At 45.9% G+C, this 13370-nt stretch overlaps 1 long non-coding RNA gene across 6 annotated transcripts; it reads right to left on the bottom strand.

Annotated features, from left to right (window-relative positions):
* Positions 1–3534: 3534 nt before the first annotated feature.
* LOC120969635 (uncharacterized) lies at positions 3535–6866 on the bottom strand. Of its 6 annotated transcripts, XR_006666495.2 has the most exons (4): positions 6482–6866; positions 5972–6386; positions 4445–4511; positions 3535–4374 (listed from the first exon to the last, which is right to left on the bottom strand). It is a non-coding gene; the product is annotated as an uncharacterized lncRNA (long non-coding RNA). The 6 variants fall into 6 exon arrangements; XR_006666491.2 differs by having other exon boundaries at positions 4445–6386; XR_006666493.2 differs by having other exon boundaries at positions 3535–4368; positions 4445–6386.
* Positions 6867–13370: the final 6504 nt, after the last annotated feature.

Here is a 13370-nt window from a genome sequence, read left to right as displayed (position 1 = left end):
AATAGAGATTCAAGTCGACTTTCTCTAGACTAATATACAAGCACTTGTTGTGCAGGTTCCATGCGAATTCCTGCTGCACCACATTCCTATCAAGCTTGATTTCTATAGACATCTTGCTACTATTTTGACACATCATGCATCTCTGCGCTGCTCCTCATCCAAATAATCTCCGACTTTTATCATTTTTAGTATGTTTATATACTATATCTAAGATGCTCCAAAGCAAGTTATGTGAAAAATTGCATGTGAGTCCATGTTTTTATCATATTTGTGAAATACGTATATATTTATACGTAAAAAAATAGTATGCTTAAAATATACTACATACTACCTTATATCCTTCTTTTAGCTATTTGCTCAACACATCAGCGCCAACAATATTACCTCTTGAGCCCTCACTTCATCTATCTTCTCACCTAAAAAGATATCGGGCAATCAGTATGTATAATGGTCCGTAGTATATTTAGGCAAAGGAAAAATTAACGACGCCGTAGAGGGTCTGTAGTATTTTGGCGAACGACTTTTCTTTTGGCAAAAGTGTTAAACTGCAATATTTGTTTCGCAAATGGCCAGAAGCACACATATTCATTAAACTGAAAGATAGCTACTCAATACCCCAATGCACTAAACATCCTAAATTATAATTCTTGGCTCGCAACACTAAAATAGTACTCAACATAAACAAACTGCCGAGAAACCTTATACTGCAGCAAAATCTGATTTGCCGCGTCATCTCCAGCTCCGCTTTGAGGGATCATTCTCATCTCCGACCATGGTGGGCCAGCCCATGATGTGGTGCGTTTGGTTGACTATCTGACACAATGAGCTTCAGGTAGAATTTCCCCTATCTAAACTAACTAAGATAAATGAAGATATACTTCTTTAAAAAGTTTCCAACAATTATGTTGGTTCATGTAGGTATAAGAGTATAGTGTCATGAAAGAAAAGATACACACGGTTTACCCTGTGATTCCATCCATATACTAACTTCAGTATCAGAATTTACTTGTAGAAATAAAAAACTGATATATGAACTCACATGATCAAGGAGATGGAAGGCACAAGTTGAGGTCATGAAAAATCTATCTAAGGCAACATTGCACTCATTATCACATATTTGACCACACATCAAAAGGTTATTACTAATTCTACATATCTTTCATCAATTAGAACATCCAAATAGATCTCACGCAACTACACAAGTAATTTTTTTTGTAAAAGGGGTTATTTCAGATTGCATTCAATACACAATAATACATACTGGATTGGGAAGTTAAATTATTTGATACAATGAAGATAAAAAGCTTATCTCTCTTCCTTTAATGTGTGACCCGAGAACTTCTCTACTTACAAATAATATTTAGCCATGCTTGATCATCCTCCTCTAGACCTTGCACCAAATCATCTCAAGTACAAAAATTTGACAAATATAATGTCACAATGAAAAAGGGTATGAATATTGAATAGCACATCCAATACCAACTTGAGGGGATGGATACAGTGAGGTTTCACCAAGAATGAACAACAAGTTTCTGCAAAGAATAAGTAGAATGTCCAAATCTGCAGGTGACAATGAACTTTGCAGATCCACAAACAATTCGTTCCTAAACATTTCACAAATCACATGTTTAGGAGACCACAATTTCAATCATGAGCGGATCTGATAAGAGAAACTATACTCGAAAAGATCGACCAATTTCTTTGATCTGGTAGGAGAAACACATGACTTATGGGGGTAATGAGCGTGGTTGGGGACAGTCATAGTGGCTCGAAGTAGTTGACACCGGCGCGGCTGGGACGAGCAGGTCGCCCCCAAAAAAACTCCTCCGCATCTGCAGTGCCAAGCCTGACTCATAGCGTTCCTGCTGCTGGTAGCCTCCATTGGCAGCAAAGAAGGAAGGGACTCATGTTGGAGGTTGATAACCAGAGCATGCATAAAATGGAATCAACCCCAACAACCACAAACGGAAAACAAAGTACTTACTATATACTTTGTCTCCGACGACGTGCGCATGGCAGCAGCCGCAACTATCCTCTCCGTCTCCGACAACCTACGTGGCCAGATCTAGAAGGAGAGGTCCTGGGTAAAGCTCGGAGCCAAATGTAACTATAGCTATATATTACTAGGAAAAACACTACCAGTAGCGTTGGTTTTCTGCATACCAGTAGCGTGGGTTCCCGCGCTACTACTAAGGCGCTACAACTAAATTTTAGTAGTAGCACATTTTTACCCTGCGCTACAGCTAAAAGTTAGTAGTAGCGCGGTGCCACCCACGCTACCACTATTCCACACCTACGCTACTCCTATCCTGAGCACTAGTAGCGTGCTATTTCCCACCCACGCTACAGCTATCTAATTAGAAATTAAAAAATAAAAGTCAGATGCAGTAGGAACTTTTTAGCAAATCAAGACATGGCCAGTGCAAAATAAACTAAGCTCACAAAACCATCTTAGGAATTGCAGCATTCATGGATGAAACATTGAACATCTCAACTCAAAGAGATCACGAGATCCCATTTAACATCAGACACAAACAAACAGAACGCTTATCTAGATGTATCTACCAAGACTCGGAGTGCGGATGCCGATGGACCCGAATCCTCCGAGCTGCGGTACTTCGTGTCGATCACCCCTGCGGCCAAGTCGAGAAACTAAAAACTTGTTAGTACATGTTGCTACCTCTTGAACACTGCGTTGGTTTTTCCCTTGAAGAGAAAAGGGTGATGCAGCAAAGTAGCGTAAGTATTTCCCTCAATTTTTGAGAACCAAGGTATCAATCCAGTAGGAGACTACACGCAAGTCGCCTCGTATCTACACAAACTAATAAGAACCTTACAACCAACGTGATAAAGGGGTTGTCAATCCCTTGACGGCCACTTGCAAAAGTGAGATCTTATAGAGATAATAAGATAAATATTTTTGGTATTTTTATGATATATATTGAAAGTAAAGATTGCAAAATAAACGGCGACAGAAATTGGCTAGTTGACGGGAAAATAATATGATGGAAAATAGACCTGGGGGCCATAGGTTTCACTAGTGACTTCTTTCAAGATAGTATAAGTATTACGGTGGGTGAACAAATTACTGTCGAGCAATTGATAAAAAAGTGCATAATTATGAGAATATCTAGGCATGATCATGTATATAGGCATCACGTTCGCGACAAGTAGACCGAAACAATTCTGCATCTACTACTATTACTCCACACATCGACCGCTATCCAACATGCATCTAGAGTATTAAGTTCATAATAACAGAGTAACGCATTAGGCAAGATGGCATAATGTAGAGGGATAAACTCAAGCAATATGATATAAACCCCATCTTTTTATCCTCGATGGCAACAATACAATACGTGCCTTGCTGCCCCTGCTGTCACTGGCAAAGGACACCGCAAGATTGAACCCAAAGCAAAGCACTTCTCCCATTGCAAGAAAGATCAATCTAATAGGTCAAACCAAACTGATAATTCGAAGAGACTTGCAAAGATAACAAATCATACATAAAAGAATTTAGAGGAGATTCAAATATTGTTCATAGATAATCTTGATCATAAACCCACAATTCATCGGATCTCGACAAACACACCGCAAAAAGAGTTACATCGAATAGATCTTCAGGAAGATCGAGGAGAACTTTGTATTAAGATCCAAAAAGAGAGAAAAAGCCATCTAGCTAATAACTATGGACCCGAAGGTCTGTGGTAAACTAGTCACACATCATTGGAGAGGCTATGGTGTTGATGTAGAAGCCCTCCATGATCGATTCCCCCTCCGGCGATGCGTCGGAAAAGGCCCCAAGATGGGATCTCACGGGTACAGAAGGTTGCGATGGTGGAAATAGGGTTTCATGGTGCTCCTGAATGTTTTCAAGGTATATGGATATATATAGGAGGAAGAAGTAGGTTGGTGGGGCTGCGAGGGGCCCACGAGGGTGGGGGCGCGCCCAGGGGGCAGGCGCGCCTCCCTGCCTCATGGCCTCCTCGCTTCTTTATTGACGTCCACTCGAAGTCCTCTGGATCACGTTTATTCCAAAAATAACTCTCCCGAAGGTTTCATTCCGTTTGGACTCCATTTGATATTCCTTTTCTGCGAAACACTGAAATAGGCAAAAAAACAACAATTTGCACTGGGCCTTCGGTTAATAGGTTAGTCCCAAAAATAATATAAAAATGCTTAGTAAAGCCCATTAAACATCCAAAACAAATAATATAATAACATGGAACAATCAAAATTTATAGATACGTTAGGGACGTATCACGCGTTAGCGTTCAAATCTGGCTTGCTCAAATAAAGATATAGTGAATAGAGATACAGGGAAGCAGTACACCTACCAAGTTGAAACGAGCTTGCTCAAATGATGATCTGGCACTATGGAGCTAGTTAGTGATCATGGCTTCTAACAAAAGTTCGATAATGTCAAATAAAGAAAGGAACTTACATCCTCAACTGCAGTTTCTTTGTCTGTCATTGTTCGTTTCTTCAAGGATAAATACACTTTCATGAGCCTGGGCCAGAACACAAATCAGTCAGCGAGACCCTTTTTAAAAATAAACTCGACTTTTGTCAAAAATGCAATAACAACTACAAATGATAGCATGCTGATGACAGCAGAAATGGAATAAAGCTATCATATCGCCACGCTGTAGAAAAATGCAGCAAAAATTAGATTCTGCGTATACTAGATTAATTTTTACCATGGGTCACTTTTTTAGCAACAAGGAGTTAGTAGACAGAAAAATAACATAGAAATAGCATCTACACATTATGGCAAACAGACTCCTTCTGATTATAGTGAAAGTTGGCTATCATATTGGCAGGTTGACAGGAACAGCGTAAACAAACACCAAAACAAAAATTGGGGAATATACAACTCTATCATTTTGTTCACAATAAGCCAACATATTGAACTTTGTTATTGCTACCACAAGATTGAACCCATGACAGAAGCTTCAGAATCACCTTGAAGACATGTTTAATATTGTAACTTTGAAATGACCTGAGAACAACATTAGCTGGTCGTACAGAAGGCTAGCCTTGTCAAAACGCTTTCGGGCATCCTGATCACCACCTATTGTACTCTGCTTGTCCTAATAGCAATTTCCCCTTGACTGGTTCCAACTACTACTACTCATCCCCATATGTACTTGATACCATCAACAGACGTTGTACCTGATCTAATTGGAATTCTACTGAACTAATCTAGTCTACAAAATAACACAGGAAGCCTTAGTAGTTGACGAAAGATGTGTAATTAATCTTCCTCTCTACTATTAGAACTGATCTTTATGTAACCATTAATGTACTTGGGACCATTAATAATAGGTGATGTACTATGCAGTATGAATTCTACTGAACTAATCTAGTCTGCGAAATAACATGCCTGGCCTTAGTTGATTATTAGTGAGGAAGAAGTACTGCTAGGATAATCATGAAATCTCTGCACATTTTGTTATTGACGCCTACATCTTCGTTTTACAAAGGAAAACTAATTTTGTAGATCCGATCCCTCTGAAGAGCAGAGGACATTATAGATTGTGTCATGCTCTCTGCTGTGGTTGCATATTCAACCTGTCCCTTTTCTGACTGATGTGTATAAATTTAGACAAATCTGGCCGATGGTCCTAGGTAGTACTACTGCTACATAACTAGTTGAGGCTCCCAAATTGCTTTGGTTTTCAATTACTTAAGTTTCTTTTGTCACTAACTTTAGTTTTTTGACAGAAAATTATTGTGCAGTACTGTAAACCCCCACAGTAATCATCCTCATCTTTTGCTGGTTAATTCCTTCAGTATTCATTTTCTTCTTCTTCAGTTAACATTTTGTTTTTCTAAGACCCTCAAGATTGTTTTCAGTTATAAATGAATGAATCAGGTACCTAGCACACGGTACTACTATGAAGTACTGCAATGTTTATCACATATAAGCACCAATCAAACTGCTTCGACGATTGCTACCTGTGCTTACCCCAAGAGTTCACGAAGCATGGGCTTGTGCTCACTGTTTGGTCAATGCCATGTGTGACAACAGTACAAGATGATAGTGTCCAACAGTCCTGCCAAGACCATGCATCTGAACATCTAATAAAACACCAATCATACAGAGATCCGAGTCCATGTGTATTATCAGGACTGGCAGAGTACTAGCTTTTAGATGCAGCAAAAGGATAAAGTTATGGCCTCCATGAACAAATCAATGGAGCAGCAAGAACAGGATGCAAAAAGGAGGAAGAAAGTGAAACGACCATGGTGATGGGGATGCTTACCCAAGCTAGGAGCCGTGGAGGTGGAGGCCGTTGGCCCAGTACCGCACCGGAGCAGACGACGGCAAGCTCGACCATGTGCGTGCCGTGGTGGTCGTCCTCGCCCATGGAGGAGGGTGGCTGCGGCACCGAATTGAAGAAACTAGTGAGGGGGCGGGGAGAGAAGAAATAAGGGGAGAGAGGAGGGCATGAATCGAGGGAAGAGGAGAGCTCACCGCGCCGGAGTTGGAGGCAGCCGAAACCCTAGCCACAGGAGGGGTCGCGCGCGAGCGCTTGCGGCCGGGAGGAGAGGATTTGGCCGGAGGGAAGGAAGCGCCGTCACCAGGAGACCTCGTGAGTGTGCTTTGCTCCGGCGAGGGCCGCGGGAAGTAGCCGGATTCGCCCGTCGTTGGTGGCGGCGGCGAGGGTTCGCGGGAGGAAGAGGAGGAAAATGAGAGAACTATGGAGAGGTTGTTCGCTGGGCTGGGTTGCTTGTCTCGCTGGGCTGGGTTAGTTGTAGCGCATGTGGCGACCCGCGCTACGACTATGTTTCTAGTGCTAGCGCATCCTAGCAAACCCGCACTAGTAGTATGACCTGTCCGCGGGGCAACGGTCGGAGATATTTACTAGTAGCGTGCCAAAAAAAAAATACGCTGATGCTAATCTATACCAGTAGCATTCTTTATGCCCAGCTCTACTGCTAATTACCAGTAGCGTGGGGCACAAACAAACGCTACTGATAAACTTCTAGGTATAAGCATTTTCCTAGTAGTGATAGGGAGAAGTAGAAGTTAGCAAATTCAGGAGCAACAAACACACCAGCGGTGCAGCCCAAGCTCGTCGTGTTCCAGATCGAGCACTCCCAGTACTGCCTCCTCTTCCCAGCCCACCCCTTCTTCAACCAGCAAACACAACAACATCAGAGGATCTCGTCCCGCGGCACCGTCTGGTCCCGCAACTTCTTCTCCAGCTGCCTCACGAGGTGAGGAGTGGCGGCTGCCTCACCTCGTGGGCCTCAGGCCCATGTCGGCGAGGTGGGTGCAAGGCAGGCTGGCAGGCTGGCGCCGCCCACCAGGCAATGCCGGGTCACATGCTGGACCTGAACCGACGCAGGCGGGCAGGTGGACCATGCGGCGGTGCCTGCCGTTGGGGCATAGGACGCATGCGGCGACAAGGGACTTGGCGGCGAGGTTTGGGCTCATGGTGGACCGGATCTAGAGCGAGGAAGGTCTGGGAGGCAGCGGAGGCGAGCGGTGACGCGAGACCCAGTGGCGGAGCTCTTGTTAGCAGCAAGCCATGCCCATGTGTGCGTGGGTCAGCACGTGTGTGTGTGTGTGTGAGTGTGCATGTGTGTGCGTGATCTGCGTGGGGGTGTGGCCGCGCCGGGCGCTGGACCCGGTGGCGTGCCGTTGTGTACGTGCGCGGCGGACGCGGAAACTGTGGAGTACGTGAGAGCTAGGTGGTTAGCGACGCATGGGAAGCGGCCGCGGTACGCGCATCGTTGGGCATGTGGGACGTGCGTGTTGCCCAACGAAAGCGTAGGGGCTGCGTTGTCGTTGGCTACAAAACTGGATGCTCCCGGAATCGTAGGTGTGCGTTGTGTTTTGAGTTCGTGCTCAGGAAATACATAACAAGGCCGTACGTGCGGCGGCGGGTGTTCGAGCGCCCGGTAAAACTTCCTGTGTCTTTGTGTCCATCTCCTTCCTCTAGTCTTCTTCTTCCTCGAGAGCTGAGTGAGGCAGGGAGGTCGAGCTCCGGCGAGCAGGGGAGGAGGCCGGCAGCAACAATAATTGGTATCAGAGCCATAAGGTTCGAAGGGCGGCCGTGGCGTGCGATGGCGTTCGCGGCGCGCGCGGCGAGCGCGGCGAACATGGAGGCATCGGCTGCGGTGCGCGGCGATGCAGTGTGATGCCGTGCGCGCGACGAGCAGCGACGGTCGCAGAGACGAGGAGGTCACGGAAGACCTGCGTGGTGGCGCAGAGGCCGCGGCGGCTCGGCACGGCCACCGTGGAGGTGCTGCGCTGCGGTTGAGGACGCAGCAGTGCAGGGCAATAAGCCGCGGCGGCGAGCCGGGCGCGACCGGTGCGTGTTATGGGTGCGCACTGGACGCGTCGGGACCGCGGGCGCATGTACAGGCGTGCGGATCACCGGAGGAGAACACGTCCAGCGGAGCGCAGGGCGGCCGCGTCGATCACGTCAATGCGTGATCGTGTGCGCGAGCCGGGGCGTGCAGGGCGTGGCTCGGCGAGGAGAAGACCGAGCTCCTGAGCACGCTGGATCGGCCGCGCTGATCGCGTTGGTGCGTGATCAAGGCCGCGAGCTGGGGGGCGTGTGGAGCACGGGGTCGATCGCCGAGAAGGTGACCGCGTCGCCGCACTGGAGACGGCCGCGTCGTTCGCGTCCGAGCGCGACGGGTGCGCTGGCCGGGGAGTGCAGGGCATGCTGATCATGGCGGAGTGCAACGTCAAGCGTCGAGGGGGCCATAGGAGCGGCCATGGCGCGACGTCGACGACGAGCCTGACGTATGCAAGGTCATGGCTTGGCGCGTGAATGTTAGCAGCCATGCCCATGTGTGCGTGGGTCAGCACGTGTGTGTGTGTGAGCTGCGTGGGGGTGTGGCCGCGCCGGGCGCCGGACCCGGTGGCGTGCCGTTGCGTACGTGCGCGGCGGACACGGAAATTGTGGAGCGTGGGGCGTGGAGTACGTGAGAGCTAGGTGGTTAGCGACGCATGGGAAGCGGCCGTGGTACGCGCGTCGTTGGGCATGCGGGACGTGCGTGTTGCCCAGCGAAAGCGTAGGGGCTGCGTTGTCGTTGGCTACAAAACTGGATGCTCTCGGAATCGTAGGTGTGCGTTGTGTTTTGAGTTCGTGCTCAGGAAATACATAATGAGGCCGTACGTGCGGCGGCGGGTGTTCGAGCGCCCGGTAAAACTACCTGTGTCTTTGTGTCCATCTCCTTCCTCTAGTCTTCTTTTTCCTCGAGAGCTGAGTGAGGCAGGAAGGTCGAGCTCCGGCGAGCAGGGGAGGAGGCCGGCGGCAACAACAACTCTGCCTACGGGAGGCCATGGCTGCGGGAGCTCCGAGCTCGGATGTGGAGGGACCCTCGCCCAATTCAACTCCGACTGTCGCTGCGAAATAGAGGGAAGGGTCAGTAGCGAGGAATTTTGGAAAGGTCTAAAAGATTCTTCATCTTTCTCGAGATGTTGTGTATGGGACGTTCCAGACCGACAGTTGGAACTACAGGGCACCACGCGATGTTATGAATGGGATGTCCCTGCTCTAAAATTCTGTCTGAACACCGGGTGTTTTTTCAATAGTGCAAGTGGCATGGGGCTTGTCTCGATCTCAGCCATAAATTCCAGATCAGACAGTATAGATGACGTGAAGGCAGACACATCATTACCACCAACTCGTTTTCTTATAGAAATATATATAATTATATATATATAGAAATCAAGCTTGATAGGAATGTGGTGCAGCAGGAATTCGCCTGTTATTTTATGACAAGAGCAGGACATGCAAAAGAGAGCGGCACTCCAGAATCATATTGGCCAGAACTTTCCACTGTTATTTTGGACAAACAAACAAACTGTTGGTCCATTGGCTTAACATGGCAGCAATTGGGAGAACATCTCACTAATAGTTAGTTGCTACGTCCGCTTTTCTGTCTTCTGCTCGAAGAAACAAAAGGCGATCTCGTCGCCGGGAGTCTCCCCACCACCGCCCTTCGGCGGCTCCCCTCCACCGACGACCTCTGTCATCGGCAGTGAGGGGGGTCGTCGGATCCACGCGTGTGAATTTTTTTTGAATCATGTAGTTTAGTTTTTTAGACTGTTCATCGTCTTTGCTTCGGCAGCGGCGATGGCACACTGAATAAAGTTTCTTGAGATCCTATTCCACCGAGGCGATCGGTCCTATGGTTCGAGATGGATTTGGAAATGAGTTTGTTCAAGGAAGGATGGCGTGGTAGCGGCGACATCCTCGTGGTGGACCTGTGTCCTTGGAGTTCGCCATTGCGACGGCGTTTGCTCTAGCGCCGGCACAGAGTTTGGGAGGTAGTTCAGGAGTGAATGCAAATTGTGGTCTACATCGACGGCATCTGGAAGACGGTGGATCATGTGCTAGGTTTGTGGCTTATAGATGGCAGGTGTGGTTTTCTCCTCCGGCGTCTTAGTCGTGTGGGGGTGTCAGATCTGGAGTCCGGCGGCGGGTCTGGGTTGTTGCCACAGCCTGATTTGTCCAACAGTAATGGTTTTGCCTTTGCTGAGCCACCTTTGAGGCCCGCAAAGCTGCATATCAGTGATGGACCCGTTCAAGCTCAGGTGTGAAGGTGATCCATCATTTTTTTGTTTGGTGGCTCCTGTGGTGGTTCCACGGGCAGGTGACGGCCGTTGGTGTCATGTTCAAATGATTCTTCAGTCTTGATTGTAATTTTACTTCTTGGATGTTGTTCCTTTGTGCAAAGGCTAATGTTCTGTTGCCTTTTTAGTTTCGTCAAGTCGGTTTGTACGTGGATTGTAATATAATATTTATGATATAAATGAGACATGTATTACCTGCATCTCTTCCCCCACTTTTTCAGTTATTATTAATGGTCAAACACATGTAAAGTTTAGGAATAGTAGAGGCATCAGGCAAGGCTGTCCAGTGCCCCCATATCTTTTTGTACTTGCCATAAATGAGCTGTCCATCATGATGCAAGAAGCAATGATTTATAATCAACTCAAAGGAATTTCTCTTGGCCCAAATTTTCCCCATCCACTTACTCATGTTTGCAGATGATCTATTAGTTTGTGGCCAAGCTTCCATGCAAGAGTCAACGACAATGAGTCAACGCATTCAAGCTTTCTGCATGAAATCAGGCCAGACACCAAATTGGCATAAATCTGGAATTATTTTCAGCAAAGGTATGGACAATAACATTAGGCAAACTATCAAAATTATATTTCCGGTTCTAGAGATAGGTCACAACTCTATTAATCTGGGGCATCCACTTATTCTTCCGGCCAAGGACAAATCCAATGCGTATAATTTTGTCATTGATAGCTTCAGCGCCAAGCTCCCAGGTTACAAAGCCAATAAGCTTTCTCATGCAGCACGACTCACACTCATTAATTCAATTTTCGCTTCCATCCCTGTCCAATATTCTTTCCCCAAAAAGTTCTAATCCAAACTCACTGCAATCATTAGGAACTTTTGGTGGAATGGGGTGAGACAAAATAATAATTCAAAATCTCTTTGTCTACGATCTTGGAAAGATATCTGTTCACCAAAAAATGATGGAGGCCTTGGAGTCTGAAATAAGCAAGCCACTAACTGAGGTTTAGTTCTTTCAGCAGACTGGAGAATAGCATAGGATTCTAATAGCCATCCATCCAAGATACTCATATCCAAGTACTATCATGATACTTCTTTTTGGAAAGCTAGCCAAAGTGTTCCCAAATCTACCTTTTAGACATCTATCTTGAAAGTTAGACCCAAGCATATTAAAAATTCTTTCTACCAACTCATAAAAGGGAACATTTCTCTTTGGAGTAACCCTTGGTACAGTTCTTGGGATACTATATATGACCATCTCATCGTCCAACCTAGAGATTATGTCTATCCATCTCTTGTCAAAGATCTCTGACTCCCAAATCTGAAACAATGGAATAATCAAATAATTGACAACCTCTTTCATCCAGATGCAACCTTGGTCATAAAACAAACTCCAACCATCCAGGATGTTGGAGAAGATCTCCTTTGCTAGAAACTTACTCCCACAGGGAAATTCACAACAAAGAGTGCATATAGATATCGTTTACATGTGTTGCAAGAAGAAGGAGAACCACAACCAAGAGCTATTTCAGCTAACTCAAAGGAGCTTTTAAAACCAGTTTGAAAAGCGAAAGATATAGCACCAGGGATTCAAACATTTGCATGAAGACTAATCAGGAAAGCACTTCCAATGGGTAAGAGAGCAGGTAAATACACATCTCATATAAGTAAACTATGTTCTAGGTGTGGAATAGAAGAAGATGAGCAACATATTCTCTTTTTGTGCCCATTTGCCAAAGCTGCTTGGTTTGTACATCCCTGGTATATAAGAATAGATGAATTCTTGAAAGATTACAATTCCATTATAGATACTAGATTGTAAAGGGAGTTCAAGGAGATGAAGAAATTTATGTTGCAAAGGGAGTTCAAATTCGTAAAGATTGGGAGGTCACAAAACATGGTTTCTTATTGTCTAGCTAATTATGCCTGGTCGGCTTGTACCACCACATGCTGGTTGCAACGGCCTCCCCCACTTCATTCATAGTATTGTATTAGTGGATTGTAATCCTATTGTTTTGGAATAAATTTCCCTTTTACCCAAAAAAGCTACTCCTCGAGCACACTGTGCTCCGGATCTACTGCGGCCACATCGTTGTTCTTGCTAGGCAGAAGACAGTGGCCAACGAGATGAGTAAGACGGTCAGTCACGGACAGTGGCAGATGGGATGTAGGCAAGGTTTGTTGGTTTACCCATTACAATTATAGGAGTGGCGGCTTCTGTAGCCATGGACCCACACGACATTGATGTATCCTTCAGTTGGCGGTTGGTCGGTCACACCCATGGAGCATGACAATGAGGTTGTCGCGCAGGTACGTAAAGATCTACAACCACAACCTCGATTACAAGCACATCCTCCCGGCCTCTCACTCCCTCTCCTGCACCAACCACGGCCCATTCGATGAATTTTTAATTAATTGTCTGCCATTTTAACAAATTGTGGGCCCTTGGTGGGAGTGATTGGTTTATAGACCATTCAATCGTGAGATATATTTTCAAATAATGACAAAGAACATTTCAATCAGGTTCTACACATCTGAAATAGCAGATATCTCTTGTAGAAAATTAACTGTCCTGCCTTGCTTAGTGCAAACATTTCTATCTACTAAATATGACTTGCTACAATTTGTTGGTATATTGAGATTCATGTGCCTGTGACATCACTTCTACGGGTGGGTGGCCATCTTCTTTTCGTCAAGTTACTTGACATTCATTTCAGGTTATATCGCTCCCCTTGCATAATAGGAGGAGTAGAGCAGCTCAGATGTTTCACTCAGAGCCAAAGACATCGAAGACAGAAACGCGTGTGG

The sequence above is a fragment of the Aegilops tauschii genome, chromosome 7 (genome assembly GCF_002575655.3).
Source record: "Aegilops tauschii subsp. strangulata cultivar AL8/78 chromosome 7, Aet v6.0, whole genome shotgun sequence".
NCBI lineage: Eukaryota > Viridiplantae > Streptophyta > Magnoliopsida > Poales > Poaceae > Aegilops > Aegilops tauschii.
The sequence above is the reverse complement of the archived record's forward strand: the minus strand, read 5'-3'. Positions and strand labels throughout refer to the sequence as shown.